Source organism: Miniopterus schreibersii (assembly GCF_964146895.1).
Source record: "Miniopterus schreibersii genome assembly, chromosome: X".
Classification (NCBI taxonomy): Eukaryota; Metazoa; Chordata; class Mammalia; order Chiroptera; family Miniopteridae; genus Miniopterus; species Miniopterus schreibersii.
Window position 1 is genome coordinate 80,833,332 of NC_138104.1, and position 26,824 is coordinate 80,860,155.

Consider the following 26,824-nt stretch of genomic DNA (forward strand, 5'->3'; position numbering starts at 1 on the left):
GTGTACAAAATTTAAAAATAGAACATTCTAATTCAAGTATGACACCCCCCTTTATTATACTGAGACATTATTATTAAAAAAAGAGGCTAGAGATCATTAATTTTTTGGACAAATCACAAATGAAATGAAAAGTCTAAGAGCTAAAAAGGGAAGGGAACCTCATCTTTAAAGTGGGAAGGCTGCATGCTAAGGTCCCTTCTAGCTGTGTTTTATTCAAATAATGGCTGTAGGAAAAAATGAAAATGCTAGCAGAGCTCATTCATTCATGATATTATATAGCATAGTGGTTATGAGTACAGACTGTACATAAACTGCCTCAGTTTGAATACTTACTCTGCCACTAACCTAGGTGTCCAAGCCCAACAAGTTCCTTAACATCCGTGCCTTGGTTTCCTTATATATAAAATTGGGACGGTAGTATCTACCTTTTAGGACTGTTGTAAAAATATAAAGAATATATTGTGTATGTGGAGCAATTTCACAGTTCCTCACACACAGGTGCTAAGTATTAGCTACTGTTGTGAGAGTATCTAAGAACTACATTAAAAACCTGTAATTTAGCCCTGGCCAGTGTGGCTCAGTGGTTACAGCACCAGCATCGCCGCCGCCAGCGACAAGGGTCTCAGGTTATCTCGGGCTCGATTCCTGGTCAAAGACACGTACCTGGGTTGTGAGTTCACTCACCACACCCAGTGGGGGCACCTGCAGGAGTCAACCAGTGGATGTCTCTCTCTCCCATCAATGTTCTCTCCCCACCCCTCCCTTCCACTTTCTCTGAAAAGCAATGAGAAAAATATCCTTAGGTGAAGATTAACAACAACAAAAAACAAAGCCTGTAATTTAGCCCTCGCTCGTGCACCAAAAGGTCACTGGTTTGATTCCCATTAGGGCACATACCCAGGTTGAAGCTTCAGTCCCAGGTCAGGGTATGTACAGGAGGCAACAGATCGATGTTTCTCTCTCACACTGATGTTTCTCTCCCTCTCAAATTAAAAACAAAATAACATCAAAAAACCCTTATAATTTAAGATTAACTGCTCTCTGGGATTTGCTTCAAAATAGAGGGAGTAAATAAAAAGAGCCATGAAATAAAACTAGTTAATGGGAGTTTTATCTGTATCTGTATGCTTGATTTTTCCTTAATAAAAAGTTTGGAAAGGGGGAAAGTAAGTTAGACGAAGGTAGAGAATATCTACAAAACAGAACAACATTTGTGATGTATCATAGATCATGTAAGTGTGTACAGGGGTAAAGGAGAAAAGATGTAAGAAACAGGATACGATAGCCTTAATGCAGCCAATGTAACAGTAATTCAGAATCAGACCAGCACCAATCACCTCAAGTGTCACTGAGTGGCATGGGTAACTTTGTTTTTCCTATCTCTACCATTAGGCGTTAAATTTTAACTAGGAACATCTGGCCTATTCAAAAAGTTCACTGATGATTAAAGCATATGCAATCTCATCAAAACAAATCAGATATTGTTAAGGGTATTCAAGGGTGATTTATATCCTTGCCCATTCCTTAGAACATTTTTATATAGGTGAAATCTAATTAAATAATTAGCCTGGCCAGCGTGGCTCAGGATTGAGTCATCCCATGCACCAGGAGGTCGCCGGCTGGATTCCAGCTCAGGGCACATACCTGGGTGGCAGGCTCAATCCCCACTGGGGGGCGTGCAGGAGGCAGCCGATGCTTCTCTCCCCCCTTCCCTCTCTCTGAAATCAATAAAGACATATTTAAATAAATACAATTTACATTAACATGCAATGAGTTTTGTTATTTTTGAGGGCACACATACATTTTTTTAAAATGTCTGTTTTAATTTCTAATATAGTAAATATCACTGATATAACTCCACATAAAAGCTCTTTGGGATCCTTAATAAATATAAAGGGGTCCTGAGGCAGGTAAGTTTGAGAATAACTGGCCAAATGATATACAATAAAAATGATAAGCTTCTTTTGCTACTTCTCTTAGAGTGATGAAAAACGAGGTATCAACATTTTCTCAGAAACCATCTGTGCCAGACTAAATTACTGCTATCATACTTATGTTCATACTTTCATCCTCAATTCAGAAAAGACAATTTCCCCTGAACATTATTTTGCTTAGCAGGCTACAACACTTTTTAACAGCATTATGTTCTTAAAGCTTAAGCTAGACTTCAGATGAAAACTTAACCAAACTTTAAGCTGCTCTGCCAGCTAAGATATTATACCCCTGGCTAACAAATTCATTACTATACAAGCTGTTGGTCAAGCACAATTAACCCACAGGATTCTAAGTAAAATAATAAAGCTCTGCCCGGCTGGCGTGGCTCAGTGGTTGAGCATTGACCTATGATCCAGGAGATCTCTGTTCAATTCCTGGTCAGGGCACATTCCCAGGTTTCAGGCTTGATCACCAGTAGAGGGCATGCAGGAGGCAGCCAATCAATGACACTCTCATCATTGATGTTTATCTCTCCCTCCCCCTTACTCTCTCTGAAATCGATAAAGATATATTAAAATAATAACAATAAAAAAGTTCTTCAGTGACACACACACACACAGAGAGGAAACATTCAAATTATATAACCCTTCCTTTACTTGTTAATCCAACTACTCCTAAACCTATTAACCCTTTTTTAACCTTTCCTATTTTCCTTCAGTAGTTGACTTTATTTTTTTTAAAGTAGCTTAAAGTCACCTCTTACCCAAAACCTTGGTTTTACAGAGAAGTGAGCACCCAAGAGGTAAATGACTCACACAGAGAACGAGATAACTGGAACTAACAAAGTCCTGTACCCTTCCACTGACTATACCATTTCCACTTAAAAGATGAATGTTGTTTAAATAACAAACAAAGCCCTAGCCAGTTTTGCTCAGTGGTTAGAGTGTTGGCCTGCGGACTGAAGGGTCCGGGGTTCGATTCTGGCCAAGGGCACATACCTCAATTGCAGGCTCGATCCCCTGCCCCAGTCAAGGTGGGTGCAGGAGTTAACCAATCGATGTGTCCCTCATCCCCCCCCCCACTCTGAAAAGCAATGGAAAAAATATCCTCAGGCGAGGATAAAAAATTTTTAAAAAGTATTTTCAAAGTTTCACATTTTCAGACCTTAGATCAATGTGTCTGGTTCATTTAAGCTCCTTCACTGCCAAAACTGGGGGCAAGGGCTACTTCTGTTTCTCTGTCTTCTCTTTGACTGTGATGACCAAGGTATAAAGGTGTCTGCTGCATTGGACTTCAAACTTCACATTATCCTTATTTTTCTTGCTCTTGACAGATTTGGAGTCCTTTTGCCTGGCTGTAAACAGGGAACTTGATTTCCTCAATTTTGTGAGGCTACAAGGTGCGCAGGGCTCGCAACCAGCACAGCTTTTTAACAACAGAACATACTGACTTCATAATCAGATAAAAACTGTAAAAAGAAAGTATAGGAAGCTTTCCATCAAATAAACCGGTTTAAATATTTAAAAGTAAGCTTTAGTATGCTCTGAAAATTTTATTTATATAGAACATTATCCCTCAAGACATGAAATTAATAAAATATTTTGATAATGCATATCTTTCCAATTTAGCTTTCCTTTAACAAATATCAAACACCACAGTACTGTCTCAGACTCCGGTTCTATAGAGTTTGTGGAAACTGATTTTTAAACTCACTCTAACCAAACTTTATCAACAGAAAGCTTACCTAATATCCTCAATTTTGCCTTGGAGAGCAAAGCCCAAAATATTTATGATCCAGCCCTTTATAGTAAGTTTGATGATCCCTGCTCTGAACTTGGGAGATGTTATCAAGGAGAGCAACCAAGTCTTTCTGCACTACCTTAATCAGAAACAAATTATTATTAGGTAAAAGAACATGAGTCTAATGCCATATAGTAATTTCCATGCTCTCTGGGATGCAAGTTAATTGAGTACACTTACATAGAAATTCTAAGTAACTAGCTCAGAGAAAAGATGTACCAACAACCTAAACTTACAACTCTCATTAACTATCAAAGTCAATAGGAGGGAAATGGGAATAAATAGAATAGGATAGGAAAAGTAAGAGACTCCTTTTATTCTTCCTAAATTTTCTTCTTCCCATTACACAGGCTTTGTGGCTGAGGATGAGATCCAAAACTACCAATTCAAAATCATCCCAAGGAAAACAATTCCTTTGATAGTGGTTGGCCAATGAGTCTAAACTGATCAAAGCTTACGTGATTGATCAGTTACAGAAAGGATAAATTGAAAGGGGGCCATAATATGACGACACACCAATTTTGTACACGCAGTTCTAGGTTACTGGAGGTCAAATATTCCCCCCGATTTTGCCATTCAGGCAATCAAACAGTCATGTAAACAATACAGCACTACGTGCTCTCTATAATACACAAAGATAAAGGACAGAATCCATGACCTCATTATCCATTACCAACCAGGGAGAGATTTAAGTGTACATTTTATGAGAGTGACTACAAAGGTAATGGGATTCAGACTTCACTAGTTAATGTGACTCGTTACATATGGAAACAACTTCATGAAGCAGCACGCTTAGTCAAGTTAACTCTGAGCCACGTTCCTCACCTGAAAACCAAAGTTTGACTAGATCTAAGACTCCTTTCAGAACTGCACATCATAAAAGGATTATTAGGTCAAGTTAAGTAACTCCAAGCAATAAAGAGAATTGGGGGTGGGGGACAAAGAGAGAGAAATCAGACCCAAGAATATAATACGGTGAACTGACTACTCATCCAACAAATTATTGTCTATGTGCCAGGCACTTTCTAGGTGCTGGGGATGTATCAGTGGACTTAGGACCTTGAGTCTGACCAAATGGATGCCACCAACCTAAAAGAATTTGAAGGACAGAATTAATCATCTAAAAAATATATAAAACAAATAAAATGGCAGGAGGAAGGGATGACACCAGAGTATGTAATTTCAGGCAAAAATTAAAAGTATAGTAAGTACAATGACTCCTAAAGCCAATATGCAAAAATTCTAAAAGAATCCACTTCTACTGTACATGACATTTGGGTTCAACGGAGAACACTGGCGCTCAGAATGAAATTCTACTTAACTTATTTAAAGAAACTGAAAGGTAAAAGGAAAATCCCATTGGCTTATACCATAACTACATATAAGCCTAATACAGTAACTTAATTCAGTCTCCTATGAGGCACAATGAAAAATGACAAAATTAGAGTTAGGACAACTTTCAAGATCAGCTAGTCCACTGCCCCCATTTCATACAACGTAAGTTTCCAAACAACAGTTAATTTCTAGCCCAATAAGTATTTGTTGGATAAAAAAGAAACTAATGCCTTAACAGATATTAATGTCAGTGTTAGAGCTAGAACCATAACTCTAAGAAGGTGCTCAGTAAGAGATAATGAACAAATAGATTTTATATGTGTGTATGGACATAAAATTCTAAGTGAAATCCTGGTCTCTCCCCACTATTCATCCAGTGTCTGACCTTTTCACTATGTCTGTGTCTGGAACTTTTGGCCGTGTGACTGACAAAACTAACTCAAGCAAGAATATTACTGCCTAGTGGTAGGATACAAACTCAGAGAGTCTCACATCTCCCCTTTCCCTACAATGAATTGCAGAAATAGCAAAAAACCCTAACTGCATATCAGAATCATCTTTTGAGGATTTTAAAATGTTTTTATTGATTTTTTTTTTTTTTTAGAGAGAGAGAGGAAGGGAGGGGGGAGAGAGAAACATCAATTGGTTGCTTCCCACACGTGCCCGACTGAGGAGGGAACCCGAAACCCGGGTATGTGTCCTGACCGGGAATCGAACCTGAGCCCTCTGGTGCATGGGACAACGCTCCAACCGAGCCACACCCGGCAGGGCCAATGCTTTTTTTTTTTAAAGCTCTACAGGTCATTCTGATACAGTGAGGTTGAAAAATCATTGTTAGACATTGAATGAAAATAGAATTGGAAATTCATTTGCTGTGGAATCCAATGTATAGTGTATGTGTGTACATTGAAGCTCACAAGACAAGCACATTTAAAGAATAAATTTAAGTAAGATATGTCATTCTAACTGTATTTTCTCACACCTTATTCCTTAAGTGTATTACATTGGCAATTGTACTGAACAGCAATAACTGAATCATCAATTCCAATTCCAATATAGATAACAGTAGTTTCATGAAGTCTTTTTTCTTTATGATAGACTTGATAGCATAGAAAATACTACAGTAATCATTAATTTAACAAAAAGATCTGACAAATCTTGTGCCACATTAAGAATGCTCATAGATTCTACATTAGCAGGCTTTCCCCACCTCTCTCAATAGAGAATTTAGTGCAATAGACCAAGGGAATCAAGAGAAACAATAAAAGTGTTACCGCTATTTCACTCATTCCATAAAAATATCAATCAAAACTATAAAAATGCAAAATAAAACCCTTAGTTTAAAAAAGTTTTTGTAAAATTTACTCTTATATTAAACAAGGCTAAATTAGACTTCTCAAATTGAACTAATAGATGCTCTCACGATACTAAATGTTCACTTATGAGGTGATTTAAATAAACTAATGGGAGGCAATGCCCGGATTTTGATTCTTTTAAGAATGTCAAGTTGCCTAACATTATTTTAATAATCACACCCACCAACTAAACTATCAACCTGAACATGTTGGGAGACCCATGGAGGGGAAAGAACGTATTTGCTACGGAGCTTTAGCATCTCCCTTGGCCAACCAAGATAATTTCCCAAATTGCAGAATACTCTCATATTATATATTTTAATCTAAAGTTATTCTAGTATAGGAAACAACCCAAAAGTTTTACGTGTTTTTTAAAAAAATAGTAATCAGCGTTATTTCACTAACATGGCACAGTAGTTGAAGCACCACTGGTTGGGCCTGACAGACCTCAGTCCCTCATCTGTATAATGGAGATAATACTATCTACGTAAGGTAATAAATGGAAAATGTTTACCATAGTGCTGGCACATTTTAATGTTCAATAAATGACAATTATGCTGATAACTGAAAGCAGTTGGGGGAAGGGGAACTGACCTTATTTATCCACTTGGAAGTTCAGTAAGAACATGCTCACAGCAATAACGCAGTGGTTTTCAAGCCTGACTGCATATGAGAAATCACCCACTGTGCTTTAAAAATATACCTTTGCCCAGACCCCATATCAGAACAATTCATCGGTCTCTGGGAGTAGGACCGAGGCACTTGTATTTTTATTTATTTATTTTAACTCCCCCAAGTGATTCTAATGTGCAGCCAGGGTCAAGGACTAATGCTTTAACCCTTTCCCAAATACTAATGGTGGACTCCGTTAAAATAAGACAACTTAACAATAAATACAATAGCTTTTAAAGATATAGCTCCTAAGGAAACCAAATGGAAACTAAAACCATGTTTTTCAAATTTTGAGGGGGGAAGAGGGGAGAGTCAAGATTCAGAAAACATACCAGCAAGAGGGAATATAATGCAAGGTTATTATAAAGCATTACATTCTTTTAAAATTAAAAAAACAAACAAACAAAAAAACTACATAACCACAGAATTAGATCCCCCCCCCAGGTAATTGTCCAAAAGACTTACAGGAGAACTAATCCTTTACCACACACCCTTATATATTTCAAACAACTGTCTTTAACCTGATTTAAACAAAGATTGGTTTCAATTACTAAAATTCTGAAACTGAAGTATAAAAACTTTATTAGTCTTTAAATTGACCTTATGAAATAAAATAACCTAAAAGAATGCTTCCTTGTGCCCAACTAATCAAGAACAAATTCATGACAAATTCATGAAAAACATCAATTTTCAAAAACTGTAAGAGCATTATATTAATACCACATCAAAGAAAAATTATCTCTGAGGAGATATCCATGAAATCTCTCATATCTTGAGATGTTAGAAAATTTATTTCAAAATCCTGAAAGGGAAAAAGATCAAAGTAAATCCTACTTGAGCATTCCAGTGATAAAACAAGGGAACTATGGAACACCAACAAGAGTTCCCAATAATTTGGTGAAAGGTAAAATCTGCCCTTCAAAGTTACTTTCTGAAGAATTTAGATTCTCACATGTACTGTTCTTGCTGTTATTTAATCCCTCCAGAAATTTTCCTTCAAACTACCAAGGTCAGCAAACAAAAGAACGTTAAGATAATATGTTGAGAATTACAAGTTAAATATCCGTGCAAAAAAAATATTTAAAAATGAATAGGAATAAAAAACTAGTGTAAGTTCAAAAGTTTCATACTTTAATTAAAGAAAGCGATTCTTTCTCCTTGAGGTTTGTAAATTATGTTTGATATTTGAGGCAAAAATAATGACATTATCTTATGTGATACTAAATGTATGTAAAGGAAATATTTAAGATGATTATAAGTTGGAGAAAGAGGCACAAAAGAAAAAGAAAGCAAAATATGATTATCAAAAACATTTTGAATTCACCCTTGGTACACCAATTCGAAATACTTCTGGTTTTCACTGCACCCGAACACTGGAACAATAAAGCTTAAAGAGTTAAAGGTATTAAGTATGACAAAGCACCAGTTTTAAAATTGAGAAAACAAACATTGACACATTTGTATATTTGATACGTGAATCTTTAAGCACTTGGAAGGCATTTGCTGAAACCAAAATGGCAGCCCACTAAAATCAGCCGACCAGGGAGACGTAAAGGAGTTTGTAGTCTCTATTTTTATAAAGTTCAAGGGTACAGATTAAGAAAATCAACCTAGTCATAGTTAACCGGTCCTTACTCTATATAATCAGAGTAGTTAATGAGCTCCAAGAGCGGGTTAAGTACCTGCCGAAAAGTTTCCTAATCGATGCACTCCAGTTTTTTCCTCAAAAGTGAAGATTTTACAAACGTTATGTAGACTTAAGGGACTCAAGGGTTTCCAGGTGAAAGAATGCCACCGAATATTTCCCTCTCCCCAAAATAAAGCGTGAATATTTAACGTACATCTAACTCGCTCGGTTAAATTCAGACAACCTTTAAGAAATTACACACACCTGTGTAAACCGAACAGTGGAAAATCCAATTAACGTTTTAACTACGGAGCTTTCAAAAAATAATATGCTTCATTTTAAATAAGTTTTATGGGAAATATGAAAAATTCCGGGGTAGGTTCCAGTCGCCACAAAAATGCACACGAATATTACAAAACATGTATACACCTGCTCCATAACTCTTTAACTTATTATTTCACAATGAATGAAAAAAAAACCATTTATCAACCCTGAAGCCTCACATCACAAAAACCTGAAGGTTTTATCACTAACGAACTCGCACATGCTACTATTTTTGGCAGAAACGGTTAAAAATAGAAAGGTGGTGGGTCCAAGCGAGCTTGGAAGCGTTGTTTCTGCATCAAAACAGCGTTCGTGGCTTCGGCTCTCGCGAAGGTGGGGAAGGAGGTGGAGGCGGACGATAACCTGGCTCCCGCTCGGGGCCAAGGAGAAGCTGCGGGCTATCGCGGGAGGGTGGGGGGAGGCGGACAAGTCGTCGGGCCTCAAAGCCAGACGTAGCCGAGGCCTAGCTCTAGTGCTCCAAATCACTCCACCTCAATAATGGCGTTTGGTGTCAAGTGGAACAAGAATGGGGAGAGTGGCCGCCAGGCCGCCGAACTGCAAGCCCTGAGGCGGGGGGAGGGGGGCGGCCTCTAGCCCCCCAGCGCTGACCCGGCCCCCGGGTGCGGGTGCGGATGCGGAGGCTGCCCCGCAGGGCCGGGAGACTCCATCCTCCCACTCAGCCTCAGACTGGACGGGAAGGGGGAGGAGGGGGAGGGACGGAGCCGTCAGCCATTTTCCCTTACAGTCCAAAACACACAGACACGCTCCCGGGACGCCGGCTCCGCGGAGAGCCCAGCTCCGCGCGCCCGCCTCGCGAGCGCGCGCCCGCGCCCGCCCAGCCCGTGGCTCGAGGGTGGGGGGAGGCGGGGAAGCCCCCGGGCCGGCAGGCGGCCCCGGAGAAGGAACCGCGCGCGCGCACACACACACACACACACACACACACACACACACACCCCCTCGCCCTCCTCCCCTCAGCGAAGTCCAGCTGTTGGCCCGGGAAAAGCGTGTCTCCCCGGCGCGGCTGGCTACTCACCGCACAACACAGGCGTCTCCTCTTCAGAAGCAGGGCAACCGGAGGAGGCAGCACGACTCAGTCCCGGGACAAGGCTGACCCGGGTGCATCCCAGGCCCGGGGGGTGGGGGGGGGACACGAACGACTAAGTGTGTCGAGAGGCTGCAGCGAGCCTAAGGACCGGGGCACGGCACAGGAGCACCGGAATTCACTACTTGCAGCTCCCGCCCTGCAACGGCGGTGGCCGCTGCCGCCGCCGCCTCCTCCTCCTCCGCCGCCGGCGGGCCTCTTCCCCCTTTCTCTCCTAAGGCTGGGGCTCTCTCTGAGCTCAGACGAGCTCCGGGCGGTGCGTTTCTCCTGCGTCACCTCCTCCTGCTCCTCCTCCCGCAGTGGCCACTTCACTTTCCCCTGATCGCAGCCTCTGCCCCTGCTCCGGGGCCTGGTCGTTTGGCTGCGGCTTGCAGCTCGCTCCCGGCGCCGACTCGAGCACCGGTCGCTGAGGCCGCCGCCTCCCGGGAGAGGCGGCAGCAGCGGACTCCCGCGAGGCCTGTGAACTGAGAGGCGGGGAGGGGCTCAGAGCGGCAGAGGCCCGGACGCGCCGGGTACACGGAGGTTGCAGCTCCGGCGGCGGAGACTACCTTCCGCAGCCGCGGATGCCCGTCCTCGTCAATATGGCGGATCAACCAAACCAAACCAAAAAAAAACAAAAAAAAAACCGCTCGGCCAGTGGCAGCGGCGGTAGCGGTGGCAGGAGCAGGAGCAGCAGCGGCGGCGGCGAGAGCAGCAGCGGCGGCGGCGGCGCAGACTCCCACTAGCTTCAGAGCCGCCCAAAACCCCGAGGTCCCCGCCCCCGTGAAGCCCTACCCCCGCCAAGCCCCGCCCCTCAAGGGTCCGCCTCTCGGCCCCCCCCCCTCCCCTCCACCTACCCTCGCGATCAGCTGTTCTTGGCTCCCTCGACTCTTTCTGCTCCTCCTCCACCCGGGGCCGTGGAGCCTGGGAGAGTGGCGCACCGCCCTGGGAGCCAGGCCTGGCTAGACGCTTAGACCCGGAAAGCTGGGTGGGGGAGGGGAAGACAATGCGGTAAAGATTGTTCTCTCGAGAGCTTCCCTTCCGCCCCGCCTCTCCAGGGTCGCCCCACCACAGGGAACGGTGTTACACTGCCCCGGGCTCCCGGCGGTGTGAGGGCAGAGGTGGCGCGAGGACAGGCAGGAGTGGGGGGAAGGGAGGCCCGAAAGGATCCAGCATACCACGCGGGAGGAGCTGGAGGATCGGGACTGGCAGAGTGTATGGCCAGGACAGGGTTAAGCGCATGAGCCACAGCCGCGTCGCTCAGAGTTTGACTTGAGCCGTTTGTTTTTGTTCCATTGTGAACCGTGGCCCCGCCAACGAGTGCCCGGATGATGACGTCACCTGCACCCCCCCAGTTCCGGGATTGTGGGGGGAGGGGCGGCGGAAAGACGAGATCTGGAGACCACGCGCTGGGCGGTCGCACTGGTGGTGCCTGGGGGGGGTCCCAGCGGCGCAGCTGACCTGCGTCACAGGGCCCGCGAGGCGGCCAGGCCCACGAGGCGGCTACCCTGGGAGGGGCATTGGTGCGAGGTCCCTGGCCACCTGCTCCATACCGATAGGAGAAAGGTGTGGCTATCTCCCAAGGCTGGATGGGGGAGGGGGTTAGTTGCGAGTAGGGGCCTTCTCCCCCGCGCCCCCCCCCGCCCCCCCCCTCGAAGCAGGTGCTCTGAGGAACTCGTTCACTTGCTCTTGCAACATCAGTACCTGAAAGCACTTAGGCTTCCTCACAGCCTGACTGGCTCTGACCGATCACCCTTTGACCACGGTAGCCCTCAGAACAGCAAAGGAAAAAATTATAAAGTGCCACCGACAGCATAGCACTCACTAGGCAATACTAAACGTAGCAAGATTAGCCTCTCTTGCCAAACCATCAGCACAATTTAGTGCTAGAACCCAGAAGGGCCTTATGAACCCATCATATACACTATGCCATATACTATTTTCTATGTCGATTATCCAGGCCCTGGAAGGGTAGCTCAGTCGGTTAGAGCGTCCGCCCCATATGCCAAGGTTGCGGTTTGATCCCCGATCAGGGCACATATAAGAATCAACCAATGAATGCATAAGTAAGTGGAACAATAAATCGATATTTCTCTCTCCCTTCCTCACTCTAAAAAAAAAAAAAAAAAAATCAATTAAAAAAAAAAAAAGACTGTGCTATGTTGATGTTACAAAGTGAAGGTTATCAGGTTAATCTCAGATAAATGGAGTGCTTGGAACAAGTCTACACAGACTACCTTCAATGCCCAAATGAAGAGAAAAGAAATGCAGTTTTTAGTTCACCACAGCTTTTTTTACTTAAAAATGCTGTAGACAACAAATTGTATGCAAAAATGATAGCAAACGCCCATAAAACAAATCTTTATATTTTTGTATAGGACAGAGTTGGATTTAGTTATGCTATACTTATGCTAATTTATGATAAAGGGTTGGAATCCAAACTAACTGAGGGTGACACAGTCAGAGCACATTACAAGTATCCTAAATTTTAAAACCATTTGTTTATACATTATTAGACTATACAGTTTTCACCACAAAATAAGGTGTCCAAGACAAACTTCATAGCCCTAATAATTCTTAGTATATTTTATCTTGTTTTTAAAATTATTTCCATGAATGGATTGTCCACTAGCTTATGAGTTCCTAAAGAGTAGACACTACCATCCATGTACACTGTAGGTTTGCTAAGTGCATGATTGTTTTATTTAATCTTCAGAACCCTGTGAGGTAGCCAGTACATATACTGCTATCATTGATTTTAAATAAGGAAACATTAAGGGTCAGTGATTTGCCCATAATCACCAGACAAGATTGGTAAGTGTTGAACACAGTCCTTTTAGCACTATCAAAAGTGCACCTCTAACAAGGGTGTCTGCTCTTATCAATTATATTGTTGCTTTTGGGACCATGAAAAAGTTCTGGAAATGGAAAGCGGTGATGGTTGCACAACCCTGTTAATGTACTTAAAGCTAATGAATGGTACATTCAAAAATGGTTAAAATGGGCCCTGGCCAGGTGGCTCAGTTAGTTGGAGTGTCATCCCGTACACCAAAGGGTTGCAGGATCAATTCCAGGTCAGAGAACATACTAGGTTTCGGGTTCGATCCCCAGTTGGAGTGTAAGTAAGGGGCAACCAATCAACATCTCTCTCCCTTCCTGTCTCTGTAAATAAATTTTTAAAAGAACATATCCTCAGGTGAGGACTTTTAAAAAATGGTTAAAATGGTAAATTTTGTTATATACAGTTTACCACAATTTTTTTAAACTGGGAAAAATTCAATTTCATATGGTTTAGTCCATAAATTACACTCCCACTGGCAGTTGTAGAGGGACCTAGTTTATCAAGTCAAGGTTCTATTTTATACTTTTAATGTAAACCACCACAGTGCAACTCACTCCTTTCTATGCTTTGTGGAGCTGCCCAGTAGGCACCCCACAGTACTGCCCATTTTTGACACCTTCCTCCCAGTTAATGGGATAGGAAGTGAACAGTTCCAAGTTCAAAGAATAGGTTCAATGCCACAGTGCAGCTCCTTAAAGTCCATATAGTCCAGGCCTTTCTTTTTATTTCCTTTGTTTTGGTTTCTCTTTCCTTTCTCTTTCCTAACACCTGTGCTTTGGCTTTAAAACTAATTTTTTTCTTTTTTTTACTTCCTGGTCCCTCCTTGGTAGGGAAAAGCCTTATTATATTACATTTCCTCATAAAATGTCCCATTGCACTCTTATTCCCAGCCCCTGGCCCCCAAAATGCTTGATAAGATGCTCATTGTTTACTAGGACACTTAAAGAATACACAGAATTTCCTGGATAAGTTAATATTATTGAAAACTTTTGAGGCTATGAATTTCAAAGTTCTATAAACAAGACGGTAAATGCTCCACAAGAGGGTAAATGCTTCATACCTGTGGAAATGTCTTCTGGGTTAATAGCTAAGCTAATACAAAAGAGGAGGGAGCTTTGATAATATGTCCCCTAGAAAAGAGAAGGCTTTGTGATTTGAATGGAATGAGGAAAGTCCACAATGACTTATTTTTACTATAAAAACATGTTAACTAAGAATCTAAGTAGATGGTCCCATTTCATCTTCCTTCATGACAACAGGCACAGGACATAGCTAGAGAGAGAACATAGAGAGAACAAAGTGCAATATAAAGGATCACAGCTGATAATATATAATTTATTGCTTATGGATATTCAAGGACAGACAAGCTTAAACTAATCTGCCCGTCCTGCTCAGTGAAAACCCCTCTGAAACTGACCTGTTCCCAGCCAAGGACTTGGATGCAGAGTCCATGGTATTATTTCACTCCTTTTACTCTAGACTTTTTGGATCCCTTGGCTTTTATTTAAAATTTGAAGGATTCTATTTTATACTTTTAAAGTAAACCACCACAGTGCAAAATAATCTGAGCCTTTTCATTTGTTTTTACTAGCACAGCCTTGCTTATTTCATCAAGACCTAAGAAGTACATATTTTTCTAGTTGGAGAGGAACAACTTTGTTTCCTGAGAAGCCTGAATCTTCCTATCACCAGTTTGAGGCACAGGTTAATTGCCTGAGCAGGACATAGGGGTACTAATTATGCCTTACTCCTGACCCTAGGCTAGTTCTAATAAACCCAGAGCTCCTAAATAGTAGTATAGCTCAGCTCTGTCTATGTGTCTGTCCAAAAGAGTCGCAATTTTCCAGGTCTTACCTAGCTAAAACATAAGCCTCCTGATTTAAATGTGGACCTGCAAAGTCAACCTGATTTTCACAACCACTTCACAACCAAAGCTGCACTGAACTCACCCAGACTGACCACTTGGTAATTCAATTCAGACATCAAGTGAAATTCTCACTACATTCTCTCTACATGATTGCAGCCTGGTGAAGCTTCAGCTCCATCTTGCTTTCTGCTTTATCACACCCTCCTATTCTTCTTGGCCAGCCTGGAAATTGTCTAAAAAGGCAAAATTTCAACCAACTCTTTCTTTTGCCAGAATTTCTTCAAAGTCTACTCTAATTTGGACACATTACTGCTTACCCCAGAAAAAAGTAAGCACTTAATTAAGCTCTAAGATTCTGATCAACAATGGTGGGGGTGGGTCCTTTCCCAGCATCACCTACTAACGATTCTCCTATAGCACTGGGGTATCCTACCATTCAACTCAATTTTGACACTGTCCACCCAGATTCCACAGATTAAGGGCTCAGTCCCACGAGACTGCCCTTCACCTCAGATGCCAATTGCAAGTCCAAGTTGCTACCTGCACTTCTGACCAACCAGCTATAGACTGGAGGTTTCAACACCCCCATCCCCTTGGGTTATAGGTTAAGGGCTCAGTCCTGCAATACTGCCCCCCCCCCTCCCTTCAGACACCAACTGAAAATCTAGGATGTCACCTGTGCTTCTGACCAAATGGCTATAAATCAGAGGTTCCCATAATTCCTAAATCATTCTTAGTAATAAAAGTAGCTTCTCTCAGGAATCTGAAACCAGCATAGGAATGATCTGAGGGCTATATTTCACACAGAACTTTCTAGAATGAGTGAAAGGGTTAAAGAGGTGCCCTCCTTCCCCGTGACTCTACTACAGGCTACTAAAGTTTGAGATCACCTTCTTCAGGACTTCTAAGACAGAGTTTATCTGCTAAAATATATGTTAAATAAATACATAATAATATAGCCCGGCCAGTGTTGCTTAGTGGTTGAGTGTGGACTTATGAACTAAGAGGCCACTGCTTCAGTTCCCAGTAGGGCACATGCTGGGATTGCAGTCGCAATCCCCAGTAGTGGGTGTGCAGGAAGCAGCTGATTGATGATGTTCCTTTCTCATAGATGTTTCTCTCTATCCCTCTCCCTTCCTCTCTCTCTAAGAATCAATAAAAAAATTTTTTAAATACATAGTAATATGTAATATACATTATATATTAATATAAAATAATTATAAGTGTATAATTATATGTAATTATACTGTATATATTAATATATGTAATAAAGTGCTATTTCTCTAAATATATTCTGCAATTTAAACTTTTCACTAATATAAAAAGGCTTTCTTTCAGTCAAAACTGGTGAGATTTTTGGTTTATTTATTCCAAACATTGTATTTTTGACTGCTACCACAGCTATTCTTTCTTGTCTCTTAGGCATATTTTTTGCCTCATTCTTTGGGGTAAAATTTATTCTTTTGAAAAAAATGCAAACAATATGTCAACCAAACTGCATCAGTTGTCTCCCTTCTTTATATTTTTGGGCTCATTTCAGACATCTTGCTTCCTTTGGGGGTTGCCCTAGGTAGTGCAGAGGACCTCACAGCTCTGCTCTTAGGTTTGCAGACCGAAGTGGCTGTTTGCAAAAAGTGCAACTGTGCATAGCTGCACTGCTAGCTCTCAGTTGTCAAGGACTAGAGGAAAACTACACAGTTTCCAAATCAGCCAGTCTTTTATGCTTGGTCAAGTCCTTTAACATGGGATTGCATATCAAAATAGTGATTTATGATGGCTTTTAAATGTGTGCTAGAAATTATATTATAACAGGTGGTGCACCCAACAGAAGCAGGCCTGGTCCATTTTGCAAAAGGGTTTGCCTAACACGGACACTAGAAGTTTAAAACCTGCATTTATGTCACAAACAAAAAACACTGTAAATGTAATATGAAATTACAAAATCTCTGGCAAACGGGAGAAATTTTCCTTTCTTCCATCACCAAAACCAATGACCAGATTTCCTTCCAGATTTTTTTTTTGTATGAATAGTCCTTTAATCAAATTAAGGAAGTTTGCAAAATTGAGAGAAAAGTAAAAATAACTCTCAAATGCTAAAATGCAATTGTAATTTTGGAGTATTTTCTACTAATCTTTTAAAATTGCATTTCTTTATTTAGTTTGAAGAATAGGAGGTAGGTATATACATATCCTTTTTAAACACATTCACTCACTTCAAAGAACATTCAGCAAATGTTAGCATGCTATTTATTTTCTGCACCTTGCATGTTTTCACTTAAAATATCTTGCAGATCTTTCCATATCAGGACGTCTAGAGCTGACTTTTTTGACTTCATAGTACTTCATTGGGTACAAGCAGCATAATTTGGATAGCCAGTCCTTTACTGATGCACATTTGGCAGGTTTTTAAATCTTTTGCTATTATAAGAAAATGCTGACTTCCAGTTTCCGGTCCAACATGTTAGGAGCTTGGAAGTCATCACTTCCATCCTCGCAAGAAAAAAGTCAAACAGATTGAATATCAACAACTCCCCTTAGATCCATCAGAAAATTGAGGTCAGGGTGCTAACTAACCGCTGCCCCCCAAACTGGAGACACAGGCAAATACGAAGAATCACAGCTTACCAGCGCAGAAGCCTTGGAACAGAAGCCTGCATCTGGAGCCAATACCAGGGTAGAAAAACAAACTGTAGTTGATGAATTGCTGGAGGCTCAGTGTGGAAAGAGCTAGAGAGGTAAAAAAAAAATTAAAAAAAAAAAAAAAAACCCCAGAGGGCGGGGAGACAGTCTTAGGGGGGGCCTCCGTAATTTTGTAAGTTTTATCTCTTGCAAAACTCCAGCGGGAGCTCTACCAGGTTTTCAGGCTATAGGCGGGAGAAAAACCCCTCCCTGCTTCTCAGCAGAAAGAGGCAAAGTAACCTTTTTGAAACTGCCCAGAACATTCTGTTCTCCTTTACAAATATCTACCCTCAAGGGAAACTTTTTTATTCCCTACCACCACCTTGCATTTTACAAGAGATGGGGGAGGGGGGTTATCCCTCTAACCTTACACAAGAGGAAAGTAAAAGGCTCAATTCCAGCCCCCTCTAGCCATCCTGTCTCACCTAAAGGGAAGATGGAGAAGGGATGAGAAGCTCTTGGGACAGTCACCGCTGAGGGGCCCAAGCTCCTTAAGGGACCGAGACCTAATAGTCATAGGACTATAGAATGCTTTCCCTCCCCCACACAGTACCACATCACGAAAGGGCCATTTATCACAGCACCTTTCCCCCAGTATATCATGTCTGGCTTTCAACCCAAAATGACAAGGCACACCAAAAGATTAAAAAAATCATAGTTTGAAGAGACAGAGCAAGCATCAGAGCCAAACTCAAATATGGCAGAGATGTTAGAATTATCAACTAGGAATTTTTAAAAACTATGATTAATATGCTAATAGCTCTAGTGGGAAAAGTGGACAACAGGTAAGAACAAAGGAATAACTTAAGCAAAGAGTTGGAAACAGTAAGAATTAAAAGGAAATGCTAGAATAAAAAACACTGTGACAGAAATGAATAATGACTTTGATGGGTTCATCAGTAGACTCGATGTGCCCAAGAAAAGAATAAGCGAGCTCGAAAATGTGTTAACAGAAACTTCCAAAACTGAAATGCAAAAAGGAACAAAAAAAGAATTAAAGACAAAACAGAATATCCAAGAACTCTGGGGCAATTGCTAAAGGTTTGTTAACATACACATAACAGGAATAAAAGGAGAAGAGAAAAAAAGAACAGAAGAAATATTTGAAGTAATAATGGCTGAGAATTTTCCAATATTAATGACAGACACCAAACCACAGATCCAGGAAGCTCAGGGAATTCCAAGCGGCATAAATTCCACAAAAGCTACACCTAGACTTATCATATTCAAACTGTAGAAAGTCAAAGAGAAAGAAAATCTTGAAAGAAGCCAGAGAGAAGAAACACCTTACCTATAGAGGAGCAAAAATAAGAATTACATTGGATTTCTCTTCAGAAACCAAGCAAACAAGAGAGAAGAGTGGAGTAAAATATTTAAAGTGTTGATACAACCTAAAATTCGGTATCCAAATTATTTTTCAAAAGTGTAGGGGAAATAAAGACTTTCTCAAACAAAAAAAAAATTGAAGGGATTTGTTGCCAGTAGACATGTTTTTCAAGAAGTTGAAAGTGCTCCAGAAAGAAAAATAAAACGATATAGGTCAGAAACTTAGATCTACATAAAGAAAGGAAGAGCATGAGAGAAGGAATAAATGAAGGCAAAATAAAATATTTTATTTTTCTTATTCTTAATTCATCTAACAGATAAGTTGGTTCAAAATAATAATAGTGACATTAACAATAATAATAGCAACACTTGCCCTGGCCAGTGTTGGGCAAGTGATGCTATTATTATTATTGGTTGAGCACCAAAAGGTCACAGGTTCGATTCCAGGTGAGGGCACATGCCCAGGTTGTGGGTTTGGTCCCAGGTTCCAGTGCATGTGGGAGGCAACCAACCTACGTTTCTTTCTCACATTGATGTTTCTCTCTCTCTCTCTCTCTCTCTCTCTCACTCTCCCTTCCTCTCTCTGTGAAAATCAATAAAAACATATTGAAAAAAAATTATAGCAACACTTAATAAGTGTGGTAGCTTATGGATAAGTGAAATGAGTAACAACATTATAAGAAACAGAAGGGAGGAATTGGGAATACTGTTAAAAGGTACTTGCATACCCATGAAGTGGTATAGTGTTATTTGAAAGTGGGCTTGGGGGTGGCTCGGCGGTTGAGCATCCACCTAGGATCCAGGAGATCGCAATTCGATTCCCAGTCAGGGCACATGCCAGGGGTGCAGGAGGCACCGACCAGTGACGACTCTCTCATCATTGATGTTTTTATCTCTCTCCCTTCCTCTCTCTGAAATCAATAAAGATTAAAAAAAAAGAAAGTGGACTTGGATTACTTGTGAATATATATTGCACACTCTAGGGCAACCACTAGAAAAAGAAGTATAAATGACAAGCTAAGAGAGGAGAGAAAATGGAATCGTATAAAATAGTTAAAACCAGAGAAGACAGAAAAAAGGGTAGAAGACATAAATAAATAAATAAATAAATAAATAAATAAATAAATAAAATAAAACAAAGAACAAGGACAATGAATACAAAACACAAACAAATAAGGTGAATATTAATACAGGTGAATATCAATAATCACTTTAAACATCAATGGTCTAAATAACACAAATAAAAGACAAACCGTCAAAGTGGATTGAAAAAAAGACCAGCCTTGGCCGGTGTGGCTCAGTGGGTTGGAGCGTCATCCCACATACCAAGGGGTGGTGGGTCCGAGTCCCCGTCAAGCTGGGGCGCGTGTGGGAGGGAGGCAGCCAAGAGATGTTTCTCTCTTACATCGATGTTTCTCCCTCTCTCCCTTCCGCTCCCTAAAAAAAAAAAAAATCAATAAAATTTATGCTTTAAAAAAAGACCCAACTATTTTTGTCTATAAGAAACCCACCTGAAATATAAAGACACAGATAAATTAAAAGTAAAGGGCTGGAGAAAGATTGATCATGCTAACACTAATCAAAAGAAAGCCGGACAAAAATGCTTCAGTGATTATCACTCTACACTTACTTTTTTTTCCTATTTAGAAGACAGATGATCTCTTTTCTTCTAAACTTTTTTGTTTTGGTTTATTTTCCTTTTTTATTGAGGTATAAAAGTAATACAGTAATGTGGGTGAAGTGCATTAAAGAGTATATAGCTTGATGAATTTTTGAACACACATTTTTCAGTTTTAATAATGATGTTATCAAATAATTTGGCAGTGATCGTGTGCTTAAGCAAGGTTCTAAGCAATTCACATGTATACATTCCTTTCATCCTAATAATAAACCTGTAAGTTAGGTACAATTATCATCCCATTTTAGAACTGACGAAACTATGGCACAGACAGATGAAGCATTTGGCCAGGGTCATGTGTTTAATAAGCTCAGAGCCAGGATTCAGACCCAGTTAGGCCCCAGTGTCTGTGCTCTTAACATTCCTATACTGTAACTACATATAAAGATAACCATGGAAGGGGCTTAGCACAGTATCCGAAGCACAATATTAAGTGCTCAGTATTATCATCATTATTTTTACTACTATTATTACTGTTTCATTGACTTTGAGGTACCATTAATTGTAAGATACACCATTATTTTAAATTCTACTAACAAAGAAAGAAAACACTGTCAATCTTAATAATGAAGACTGTGTTGAGTGTTATAAGATTCATTCCAATTTCAAAGATATGAAGATGTAAAAAATGTACTTTGCAGAAAGAATGAATTCAGTATTATTGGATATGTAGTCCTGCAGTTAGTGTTGTCCAGTGGCTTTAAATACCATCTATGTTCCAAGGGCCCCAAAATTTGTATTTTCAATCCTGACCACTCTTTGAACTGTAAACATGCATATCCAATTGCTTATTTAATGTCTCCATGTGTGTGCTAACAGGCACCTCAAAAAACACACGCCAGAAAACAGAGTTCTTGGTCATCTTTACCATCTCAGTATACGACAAAGCTATTCTTCCAATGATTCAGGCTAAAAACCTCGGTGTCAACAAATTCCGATGCCTCAACCTTCAATATAAATCCTGAATTCAGCCTCTTCTCACACCACCTGCACTGCCAATACACTATGCCACAGCACCTAATCCAGGGTTTCCCTTTTGTCATGGGCACGCACTTCCCAGCCTCCCTTGCAGTTAGGTGTGGCCATACGATGAAATTATAAGCAATGGAATATGAGAACAAATTGCAAAGCCAAGTGCCTCCTGAGTCTATAGCTTTAGGGAGGGAGAACGGAAAGCAATGTCAGTAGTGTGTATTGATGGCTACTTGCTGCGTTTAACAAGGTATTGCAAGAGAAAGAAAAAGCTCGGGTCATAATTGGCTAGTAGAAAGCAGAAATGAAATTTGGGGACACATGGTTAGAAAAGCTGACTGCTTCTGGATCCCAAATAACAAAAGAGAAGACTGAAAAAGGCTTTGTGTAACAAAGTGTAAAAAAAAACACCTCAATTATGATATGCTGGTGACCTTGCACATCTCCATGTAGGCCACATAAGAAAGGCTTGTCTGTATTCCTCCCGACTCTTGGCAGAATGCTCTGTGATTCCTCCCAGAACAAAGGGAGATAAGGGCAGGGAGTGCTGCGAGGAAGTTTCTCATCGCTATCTTGTGGGAGACTGCCACAAGGCCATTTCTCATTCCTCTCCCCAGTTTTGGGGAGGAGGGCAACCCTTTCCAACTTCTCTGCTTCCCTGCTAGGGTGTAGCTGCTGGCTTCTGGGGCTGTAGAGGGACTTATTCTGGTGGTCTGTCATTTGCCTTCTCATGTTCAGTGTTATCCTGTGGGACTAGTATTCCACTGGGTTATAGGTTAAGGGCTCAGTCCTGCAATACTGGCCCCCCTCCCTTCTGACACCAATTGAAAATCTAGGATGTCACCTGTGCTTCTGACCAAATGGCTATAAATCAGAGGTTGCCATAATTCCATGGGGAGCTGACACCATGCTGATCTTGTGTATGTTGTCTCTAAGTATTATGCCACTTAAATTTATTTGGCCTCATTATTTCTTACCAGCCTAACAGCCACAATAGTGTCAGCCAACCATGTTGCTGCCTAGGGACTGTGTGACCACTTGACACAAAGGCACTTTAAGACTCCTCAGTTAAACCATCAACAAAATGAAAAGATAACCTACTGAATGGGAGAAGACATCCAATAAGGGGTTAATATCCAAACTATATAAAAAACTCATACAACTTAACACCAATAAAAACAATCTGATTAAAAAGTGATGTGAGGACCTGAATAGACACTTCTCCCAAGAGGATATACAGATGGCCAACAGACATAGGAAAATATGCTCAACCTCACTAATCATCAGAGAAATACAAATTAAAACTACAGTGAGTTATCATCACCTCACACCTGTCAGAATGGCTATCATCAATAAGTCAACAAAAAACAAGTGTTGGTGAGCATGTGGAGAAAAGGGAACCCTCATGCACTGTTGGTGGGAATGCAGATTGGTGCAGCCACTATGGAAAACAGTATGGAGGTTCCTCAAAAAAATTAAAAACAGAACTACCATATGACCTAGAAGAAGAAGCAATTTTACTTCTGAGTATTTATCCAAAGAAATCTAAAACACTAATTCAAAAGGATGCACACACCCCTATGTTCATTGGCAGCATTATTTACAATAGCCAAGCTATGTAAGCAACCTAAGTATCCATCGATATATGAATAGAAAAAGATGTGGTGCCTATATTACGGAGCCATAAAAAAGAATGAAATCTTCCCATTTGCAATAATATGGGTGGACTTAGAGGGTATTATGCTAAATGAAATAAGTCAGGCAGAGAAAGACAAATACCATCTGATTTCACTTATATGTGGAATCTAAAAGGTAAACAAACAGAACAGAAACTAACTCATGGATACAGAGAACAAGTTGGTGGTTGGCAGATGGGAGGAGGGTGGGAGTGGGTGAAAAAGATGAAGGGATTAAGAAGAACAAACTGACTTGAAATTAGTACACAATAATACTGAATATAAACTGTAATTAAAAAAAAAAGACACACTGCAAATAAATGGTGGAGTTGGAATTTGAACCCACCCAAAAAAGTACAAATTGGCAGTTATAATATTGTATGTCGATTGTAATTGAAAAATAAAAATAAATTGTAAAAATTAAAAGAGATTTTTAAGAGATTACTCCATTAAACAGAGGGGCTCCTCCCTGAAGCAAAAATCAGGTTGAGGGTGGCGGTGTCCTTCTCATGTATGCCTATTGTTTGAGATGGCATCAGGGTAGCCACCGTTAATTAGAAAAGGGAGAAACACAGGAAAAAGGAGGCAAATACATGAAGCAGACTTTACATCTGTATCTAGGAAAGAACTTTGAATGTTATTCTGGCACATGGAACCGCCTAGAAGTAAATAGAGCAGAGGCCCACTAAGGTTTTGAGGGAATTGAATTGCCAAAGAAACCAAGAGCCTGATCAGAAAAAGCTGCTAGGTTTAAAACAACCCTTAAGGGTGCCCTGGCCAGGTGGCTCCATTAGTTGGAGCACTGTCCCATACACCAAAAGGGTGCGGGTTCGATTCCCAGTCAGGGCACATACCTAGGTTGCGGGTTTGATTCCGGTCGGGGGTGTGTACCAGAGGCTACAGATCAATGATGTTTCTCCTCTCTTTCTCTCCCTTTGTCTCTCTCTAAAAATCAATAAATAAAGAAAACCAAACAATAAAACAACAAACATGTCCTTGGGTGGGGATTAAAAAAACAACCCTTGGGCAGGAAACGATCTGAGACAGTTAATTTAGCCTCCAATCCCCATCCTTATCTTTCTGACCTGTTTCCTACTGTCCCCCTCACTCTCTATTCCAACCAGCCTCCACCTCCTTACCATTCCTTCAACACATTAAGTACATTCTCACCTCAGATCCTTGGCCTTCGCCGTTTCCGTGCCTGGAAAAAAAAAAATTTTTTTCCAGATATTTACACTGCAAAATACCCCATGGATCCCAGCTCCAAGTATATTTAGGGGTAATCGAAAGAAACTGTCTAGCTTTCTTCCTGTACCTGTCACTCCTACAGACATCAGGACCACTTTTGGTGGCATAAAACAAAAGCTAGGTGTAGCCTAACTGGTCTGCCAGCTGGTTCATGCAAGGACCTTGAAGCCCCAGAAAATGCACCTAATTGTTTCCAGGAGTTGCTGGGGTTTGTCACCTTATGTTCAACAAGCCCACTCCAATAGTCCCTGTGAGGCTCTGCTCTCAGAGGGATACCAGACACTACTGCCACTCTGAAGGCTCCTGAGAATGTTGGTCTCCTGCTGAGTTACAGTGATTCTCCCCTGGGCCCCCTGGGGACAGTAGGCTGTGGAAGGCACTTGGTGGTTTGTGGGGTGGTTGGGGTGAATAGCTCTCTCTCCCCTGTGCTATCTTCTGCTAAAGGAGCACAGAGCAGTGCCAACTGGGAAATGCAGGCTAAGGCAGCTATAATGAGTCCTGTAGTAAAAAGGGCATTGGCACCCTCCTAGTACGCAGATCTTTTGGGGTTCTGAACTCCATTCAACTCAATTATGACACTATCTACCAGGAGAGAACATCAGATTCCACAGTTTAAGGGTTCAGCCCTATAAGACTGCCTGCCCTCTCTCCCCATCTCAGACGCCAATCACAAGCCCAGGCTATGACCTCTGCTTCTGACCAACCGGCTATAGATTGGAGGTTCCAATGAACCCCTCCTTGGGTTCGATTAATTTGCTAGAGCAGCTCACAGAACTCAGAGAAATATTTTACTTACTAGATTACCAGTTTATTATAAAGGGATATGACTCAGGAACAGCTAGATGGAAGAGATGCATAGGGCAAGGGGTGGGGAAGGGGAACAAAACTTCCATGCCCTCTCCAGAAGGGCCACACTCCCCAAATCTCGTGTTCACCAACCTAGCTCTCTGAACCCTGCCCTATTGGGATTTTATGAAGGCTTTATTACAGTCATGACTGATTAAATCATTGGCCATGAGTGATTGATTCAACCTCTAGCCCCTCTCCCCTGGAATGTGTGTGTCGGAAAGGTTGGGATGGGACTGAAAGTTCCAACCCCCAGAACCCAGCTTCCATCCTTGGGCCCAGTGCAAAGTCACCTTAACATAACAAAAGACACCTCTGTTGCTATCACTTGGGACATTCCAAGGGTTTTAGGAACTCTGGGCCAGAAAGAGGCATGAAAACCAAATATATATTTCTTATAAATCACAATATCACAGTCCACCTCCTGGTCTTGGAACACCGATCCCTAATAGCAAAACAATCACAAAAGTCAAAAGATACTGGCACATTACTAGAACCTCATTCGGTCATTAATAACTATCCAGTCCAGGATCATATCATCTAAAAATGTCTGCCAGGGTGAGGCCACTCAGGTTTTGGGGTTTCCATTTGATCTTGCCAAGTTCCAAGAACACAAGTGGTCTCAGTAATGTAGGGCTTACCCTTTTCAGGAATCTGGTATAATCGAGTTAAGAGACAATATTATCTCCAGCTCTGAGCCTCTTTTGAGATACTAATGTTGGATTTCTCCCATTACACACCCCATTTACTCATCCCTTACCCTCAGCTATTCGTTTTCCTTCTCTCCATTGATACCCAAACATTTCCACCTCTGGAAGGGACATTAGGTTTGGCCACTCTGCTGGCCTAGATCGCAGGCAGCAATACTAGTCTAGCAAGTGCCACCTCCTCAGTGCACTCTTGTTCCCGTAGAGGAAGGTTACACAGGTGCAGGCCAGTGAGTGGGCTGTCTTTAGCACCAGGCCACAGAGCTGTGTTCATGGTTAGCCCCAACTGGTCCAGATGGGGTGAAGGCACATCCTGCCCTATCAGGCCCTTAGGAATTCTGACATAAAGGTCAAAAACACAGTTACAGTTTCCTGCTTAGAAATCATCCCTGTTTCCAGCCCTTATATTTGCAGCCCCGGTTCTGCTACTACTACATCAAGCAGAAGGAATAAAGTTGATGTGATGTGGGGAAGGAAGAATACCAGCACCTTCCCCAACTCCTCTTCCCCAGATCCACCATACAACAAAACAAAACAAAACAAAACAAAACAAAACAAAACAAAACAAAACAAAACAAAACAAAAAACTGCCCTGGCCGGGTGGCTTGGTTGGAGCACATCCTGTACACCAAAAGGCGGCGGGTTCGATTCCCAGTCAGGGCACATACCTAGGATGCGGGTTCGATCCCCAGTCCGGGCGTGGACCAATTGATGTTTCTTCCTCCCTCCGTTGCTCTCTCTCTAAAAATAAAATAAACCATTTCCTCGGGTATTACAAAAAAAAAAAAGAAAGATCTATCCAGTAGGAACACTCCTTTAGCCCCACTCACGTTCATGTCGATTGTGAGCACACA

General features: G+C 41.5%; 1 protein-coding gene across 8 annotated transcripts in view; it reads right to left on the bottom strand.

The window, feature by feature from the left end:
• Positions 1-17,565, bottom strand: part of USP9X (ubiquitin specific peptidase 9 X-linked) — a 117,277-nt gene extending 99,712 nt beyond the window's left edge. For 3 of the 8 annotated variants that reach the window (XM_081125138.1, XM_081125139.1, XM_081125132.1), the window contains exon 1: positions 10,082-10,906. The gene's annotated coding sequence lies outside the window, so the exon portion shown is untranslated. Of the gene's footprint in view, positions 1-10,081; positions 10,907-10,986; positions 11,114-11,307; positions 11,392-17,463 lie in introns of those variants that run through there. The other 5 variants (XM_081125136.1, XM_081125134.1, XM_081125137.1 and 2 more) reach the window with 3 other exon arrangements.
• Positions 17,566-26,824: the final 9,259 nt, after the last annotated feature.